Source organism: Mobula hypostoma, chromosome 23 (genome assembly GCF_963921235.1).
Source record: "Mobula hypostoma chromosome 23, sMobHyp1.1, whole genome shotgun sequence".
Classification (NCBI taxonomy): domain Eukaryota; kingdom Metazoa; phylum Chordata; class Chondrichthyes; order Myliobatiformes; family Myliobatidae; genus Mobula; species Mobula hypostoma.
The window spans coordinates 4304546-4311803 of NC_086119.1; positions in this window are offsets into that span (position 1 = coordinate 4304546).

Here is a 7258-nt window from a genome sequence, read left to right on the forward strand (position 1 = left end):
GGACAACAGTCTCTATTGTTTATAGAGAATGTCGTGAAAACAAAAAACAAAACTCCAGTGAGCAGCAGTTTTGTTGGTGAAAATGCCTTGTTAAGAGAGAGATCAGAGGAGAATGACCAGACTGGTTCGAGCTGGCAGGAAGGCGACAGTAACTCAAATAGAACTTTTGAAATGAATGCTAACATTGCATTTGCCTTCCTCACCACCAACTCAACCTGCAAGTTAACCTTTAGGGTGTTCTGCACAAGGACTCCCCAGTCCCTTTGCATCTCAGATTTTTGGATTTTCTCCCCATTTAGAAAATAGTCTACACATTTATTTCTTCTACAAAAGTGCGTGAACACGCATTTTCCAACGTTGTGTTTCACTTGCCACTTACTTGCCCATTCTCCTAATTTGTCTAAGTCCTTGTGCAGTCTTCCTGTTTCCTCAGCACTATCTACCCCTCCACCAATCTTCATACTATAATCTGAAAACTTGGAAACAAAGTTTTCTATCCCATCATCTAAATCATTGATATACAGCATAAAAAGAAGTGGTCCCAACACCGACCCCTGCAGACACCACTAGTCACTGGCAGCCAACCAGAAAATGATCCTTTTATTCCCTCTCACTGCCTCCTACCATAGTCATAGTCATAGTCATACTTTATTGATCCCGGAGGAAATTGGTTTTCGTTACAGTTGCACCATAAATAATAAATAGTAATAGTAATATTACTATTAGTGAATAGTAAATAGTAATAGTCATAGAAATAATAAATAGTAATAGAATAGTAATAAATAGTTAAATAGTAATGTGTAAATTATGCCAGTAAATTATGAAATGTCCAGGACTGCCAATGCCCTAACCATGTGAGTAACTTTCCTGTAATACCATTGATTCTTAACTTGGCAAGCAGCCTCGTGTGTGGCACCTTGTCAACGGCCTTCTGAAAGTCCAAATATACAACCTCTGCTACATCCTCTTTATCTATCCTAATCTCCCCAAAGAATTCCAACAGGTTCGTCAGACAAGATTTTCCCTTAAGGAAACCATGCTGACTTTGTCCCATCTTGTCCTGTGTCACCAAGTACTCCATAACCTCACCCTTAACAATTGGCTCCAACATCTGCCCAACCACTGAGGTCAGGCTAACTGGTCAATAATTTCCTTTCTGCTGCTTCCCTCCTTCCTTAAAGAGTGGAGTGACCCTCCAAAACCCTGTGCTAGAGAAATGTTAAACAGAATTCCAAAAACCCACTTCCTTGATGAGAAAGGATGAGAAAGGATATCGGCCTGGAAAGCCTATGACGTTATGCGGTGAAAGCGGAAGCTGCAGGACTAGACTTAGGACAGGGGAGCCGTTGAGCTGCTGTTGGTGGACTGTGCCCCAGTAGGGCTGGTGGACTTCAGAAGAAGAAGACAACAGTGTTGTATAGAAGAACTTCTCTGAACACACAACATTTTGAGCCTCAAAGTGGATGGGCTACAGCAGCAGAAGATCTTGAACATACACTCAGTGGCCATCTCATTGGGTACAGGAGATGCCTAATAAAGAGGCTACTGAGTGTACGTTCCTCTGATAATAAGTTTACTTGAAATTTGAACTTTTCAACTCCAGCATGGTCGGACGCAAGCCCGGCCTCAAAAGGAGGCAGGTTGAGCATGCGGCTAGCAACCCCATCCAGTAACAACGCAACACCACAGAAACGCCAACAGCAGCTCCAAAGATCCCATTCCTGTGAGAGGAAAGATATGACACCAAGAAGATGGGCTACCCCTGGGGACAACTTGAAAGTCTGGCCCAGGACAAAGGAATCTGGTGAGCAACTGTCAGCAGCCTATGCCCCAGGCAGGGTGATAGACTGAAATAAAAAGTTAGTCAGCACACATATCAATAACAAACCCAGTTATCTGACTTGTGGGAGAGATATTTGCAGGGATAAGCAAAGTCCATGGTGTAGACAAGCTGTGGATATTAAGAGCAATAATGTCAAGACGAGAAGGGGTGTTTGTGTGAAGTGCGATCAGGAGATCTTTCTTGATCATGTGTGTGATGGTAATGCTGTAATGTTTGCAGTAACTGTGACAGGGGGCATTGACCAGCCAACCTGTTCCTTTACCTTGGAGAAGAGCCAGTCTGAATGAGCGAGGACAGGTCTGTCCAGGGTACACTGAAATCACAGCCTGATGGGGGAAACTGCACTGAAACAGTGGGAAGCGGAGGTTCTTAATCTCCAGCTACACGAGGGAGACGAGGTGGGGGTGGGGGAGCTAAAACTGCAGTAGCTATCTATGACCAAACACATGAAGGGTCAACTAGTGTAGACATAAACTGATGCCGGGTTACCAATCCTGGGGTCACTTTAGGAAGTACAGAGGGGAAGTGAAAAAAAGAAGCAATTGAGAGGCAAAGACAGATTACAAGGAAAGACTGACCACGACAGGAAGTACATGTCTGCACAGCTACAGCGAAAACCGTACTTGTACCAATATCAGACACCTAATTTCTGCGAGAAAAACATAAATTAAACATAAATCATTCAAGAAAGAACAAAATTAAAACAAAAAAACTGAATGTTTTGGGAACAGCTTCTTCACCTCCACCATTAGATTTCTGAATGGACAATGAACCCATGGACACTGTCTCATGGCTTTTTTCTCTTTTCTGTACCATTTATTTAATATATACATATTTCTTATTGTAATTTGTAGGTTTTTATTGTGTATTCAAATGCACTGCTGCCGCAAAGTTTGCAGGTGATATTAACCCTGATTCTGAGTGGAGTGCAAGGTGGTCGTGGTGTCGCTGTACTGAGACAGTGATTAGGGGTTACGGAACGGAATGGTCGAAGGGAAGCGGCATTTCTGGAATTTGGTGGGTTGGGATTTCAGGACGTGCGATGGGACAGCAGTCCAAAACTAAACTTAATCCTGGAAGCTAAAACCATGTCCGAGTCCCAAATGAATGTTTTACGTGAGTGCGTAGAGCCTAGAGCACTATGCACAGTACGGACCCTCTGACACAACTCCCCATTTTGCTTTCATCCATATTCCTATCCAGCAGTCTCTTAAATGCCCCGAATGCATCTGCCTCTACCACCACACTAGCAACGCAATCAAAGAACACCGAGGCCGTCTACAAGAAGCGTCAGAGCCGTCTCTATTTCCTGAGGAGACTGAGGTCCTTTAACATCTGCCGGACGATGCTGAGGATGTTCTACGAGTCTGTGGTGGCCAGTGCTATCACGTTTGCTGTTGTGTGCTGGGGCAGCAGGCTGAGGGTAGCAGACACCAACAGAATCAACAAACTCATTCGTAAGGCCAGTGATGTTGTGGGGATGGAACTGGACTCTCTCACAGTGGTGTCTGAAAAGAGGATGCTGTCTAAGTTGCATGCCGTCTTGGACAATGTCTCCCATCCACTACATAATGTTCTGGTTGGGCACAGGAGTACATTCAGCCAGAGACTCATTCCACCGAGATGCAGCACAGAGCGTCATAGGAAGTCATTCCTGCCTGTGGCCATCAAACTTTACAACTCCTCCCTTGGAGGGTCAGACACCCTGAGCCAATAGGCTGGTCCTGGACTTATTTCCTGCATAAATAATTTACATATTACTATTTACCTATTTATGGTTTTATTACTATTTATTATTTATGGTGCAACTGTAACGAAAACCAATTTCCCCCGGGATCAATAAAGTATGACTATGACTATGACTATGACTATGACTATGACTAGGTGGAAGTGAGGGTCCCCCTGGCCCCTGTGGGGACCTCCCAACCAGCTGCTTGTCCCTTCTATGGTACGCTCCAAGGTGCTTGGAACGGGGTCACTCCTGCCGTCTGGTTGACCACACGGGAATTCAACAGACCTGAGAGTTTATCAAGCGACGATTTTGGTGCCCAACTAAGTCCCGGATGTCCACGACTTCATCTCTGCCCGTCCCACATGCCCAGAACGAGGCATCACGCCAGCTCCCCGTGAATCTGCTATTCTTCTGCCTGTGCCCCACCGCCCCGGACCCCACCTCTCGGTGGATTTCATCAACGGGCTGCCCCGTCTAATTGAAACAACACCATTCTGGTCGTTGTGGGTCGGTTCTCCAAGGCTGCCCTCCCAAGCTCCCGGCGGCTCGTGAGTTCAGGCTGCACGGCTTCCCTCAGGTCATGGTCTCTGATCGGGGACCTCCGTTCACTTCCCGCTTTCGGAAGGTTGTCGCTCCTCTTGTGAGAGCCACGGCCAGCCCCTCATCTGGTTTCCGCCCCCACTCTAACGGCCAGACTGAGAGAGAGAACCTGGGGTTGGTGTCAACACTGCGCTGCCCTTGCTTCTTCCAAACCCACGTCCTGGAGCTTCCAACTGTGTGGGCAGAGATCGCCCACAATAACCTCCAGTTGGACATGTCCCCTTTTGAAGGGATTCCATGGCCAGGAGCCTGCTACTGAACAGTTCTAGCGCAGCTGGAGACGAGCCAGGGCTTCTCTGCTTCGTGCTCAGAAACAACACGCCCGGTAGGCTGATCGGCCTACCAGCATCATTGAAGATCTATCCACTGTTCCATGTTCCCCAGCTCAGGCTGGTTACTACCTCCCCCTGGCTCCAGTCACCACACCTCCCTCTCCACCCCACTTGGTGGATGGTTCCCTGGTCTGTACCATGTGGCGCCTCCTGGCATCTCGTCGGGTATGAGGTAAGGTCCAGAACCTCGTGTATGGCGGGGGGGGGAGCGTGGGGGGCTGGGAGGAGACATTCTTGGATCCTAGCCGAGAAGATCCTGGACAAATCTCCCATCATGGACTTCCGACAGGCACAAGTTTGTGGCGCCTCGAGAACTGTGCCAAGGAGGGGGATCTGGTCACAACCACAGACTCTGCTGCAGTTTCTATGTGCCCCTGCCGGCAGACTGCCGACCAGGTTATGCACGTTGCAGCTAATTTCTGTTTCATCAAGCAGGTATTTAACTCAAACAACAGGAATTCTGCAGATGCTGGAAATTCAAGCAACACACATCAAAGTTGCTGGTGAATGCAGCAGGCCAGGCAGCATCTCTAGGAAGAGGTACAGTCGACGTTCCAGGCCAAGACCCTTCGTCAGGACGAACTGAAGGAAGAGCTAGTAAGGGATTTGAAAGTTGGAGGGGGAGGGTGAGATCCAAGAGCTGGACAGGTGATAGGCAAAAGGGGATACGAGAGGATCATGGGACAGGACGTCCAGGAAGAAAGACAAGGGAGGGGGAGAACCCAGAGGATGGGCAAGGGGTATAGTCAGAGGGACAGAGGGAGAAAAAGGAGAGTGAGAGAAAGAATGTGTGTATAAAAATAAATAACGGATGGGGTATGAGGGGGAGGTGGGGCATTAGCGGAAGTTTGAGAAGTCAATGTTCATGCCATCAGGTTGGAGGCTACCCAGACAGAATATAAGGTGTTGTTCCTCCAACCTGAGTGTGGCTTCATCTTTACAGTAGAGGAGACCGTGGATAGACATGTCAGAATGGGAATGGGACATGGAATTAAAATGTGTCGCCACTGGGAGATCCTGCTTTCTCTGGCGGACAGAGCGTAGGTGTTCAGCAAAGCGGTCTCCCAGTCTGCGTCGGGTCTCGCCAATATATAGAAGGCCACATCAGGAGCACCGGACGCAGTATATCACCCCAGTCGACTCACAGGTGAAGTGTCGCCTCATCTGGAAGGACTGTTTGGGGCCCTGAATGATGGTAAGGGAAGAAGTGTAAGGACATGTGTAGCATTTGTTCCGCTTACTCCCTTCTTTTCGTTCTCATCTTGTCGAGACTTGGCCAAAAGCACAGCAACATTTACGTTCTCTGCTTACCCTCACTCTTTTTGGGGAAGGAGGATTACCATTTTGACAGATGTTGGAAAAGAGCAGTTTTCATTTACTTACTGCCTCCAGCCACAGTGTGGGCATTTAACTTTCAGTTTATTGGTTTTCTTTTCCTTTAAATTCTGCAACCATTCTCTTTAAAGTCGCTGAACTGTTGATCGCCCCTTTTCTCTCTCCCCGTCTCTCTCCCTTCCTCCCTCCCCATTAACCCACTAACCACCCCTCCACACCCCCACCACCACTATTTTACCATTTCTATTCAGTCACTCTTGTGCCTAGCATCACTTTATGGGCAAACAATCCACCTATGTGTATAAGCTATCTTATGTATATTTATTTATTTGTAATTATTATTGTGTTCTTTATTTCATTGTGTTTTTAGGGCTGCATCAGATCTGGAGTAACAATTACTTAATTCTTCTTTGTTCTTGTGTACTGGCAATGCCATTAACCACTCTTGAACAAGCAGAAGATAAACGGTGGAAGGAGAACACATTTCCCTCCACAGACCCTGCCTGACCTGCTTGTCCCACAGCAGCTTGTTTTTGTGCTAGATCAAGTTCGCTCGGAAATGTGAATTAAAAGGAGCCTGAAACACTGGTCAGGCGGCATCTGTGGAGACTGGGTACAGCAGGATGCTGACTGTCTCCGATCTGCTCACAGGCCGTAAAGCTGTGCCAGGGATGCTGCTGCGGGTCAGGGTTTTCAAAACACCACGGACTTGTTGATATGACAACAACCTTGACTTTAGACTTTGACGTGGAACCTGTGTACTCTTCTCCCTGCCTCAGTAAAGCAGCCAGCATGATCAAATATCCCACCCACCCCAGACATTCTCTCTCTCCCCCCCCCCCGCCCATCTGGCAGAAGACACAAAGGTTTGAAGGCACGTCCCACCAGGCTCCAGGACAGCTTCCAGTACGCTGCTCTCAGGGTTTTGAATGGAACTTTTCTACATCAAGAGGAGTAAGAGGGGGAGGTACGTGGGAGGGGAGGGAGGCTTTGGGGCTCTAACATTTTCTGGCATTCATTCTTTGCTCTTTTTAAATCTGTTTTGTCGATGCCTGCAAAGAGTAAGGTTGCAAACTGTATACATTCTCTGATATCGAATCGCACCATTGGAATGGCAGTGAAGACCCGATGGGCTGAATGGCCTAATTCTGGCCTTATGGCTGTCGGATCTTATTGTCTGGCTGCACTGCACTTTCTCTGTAACACCTTATTCTGCATTCTGTAATCGCTGTTGCCTTGTACTACCTCAATGTTGTGACTTTCCTGGGCATGGATGGCCAGCAAGATGAATTTTTCCTCTGCCGAGCCTTTGTGACAAAATCCAAAACAAGAAACAAAATTGAGTTCCTGCCATTTCTGAGCCCGATGGTAGGCAGGGTGCTCATTCTTAAGGTTACGCTGGGCTTTATTTTGGCT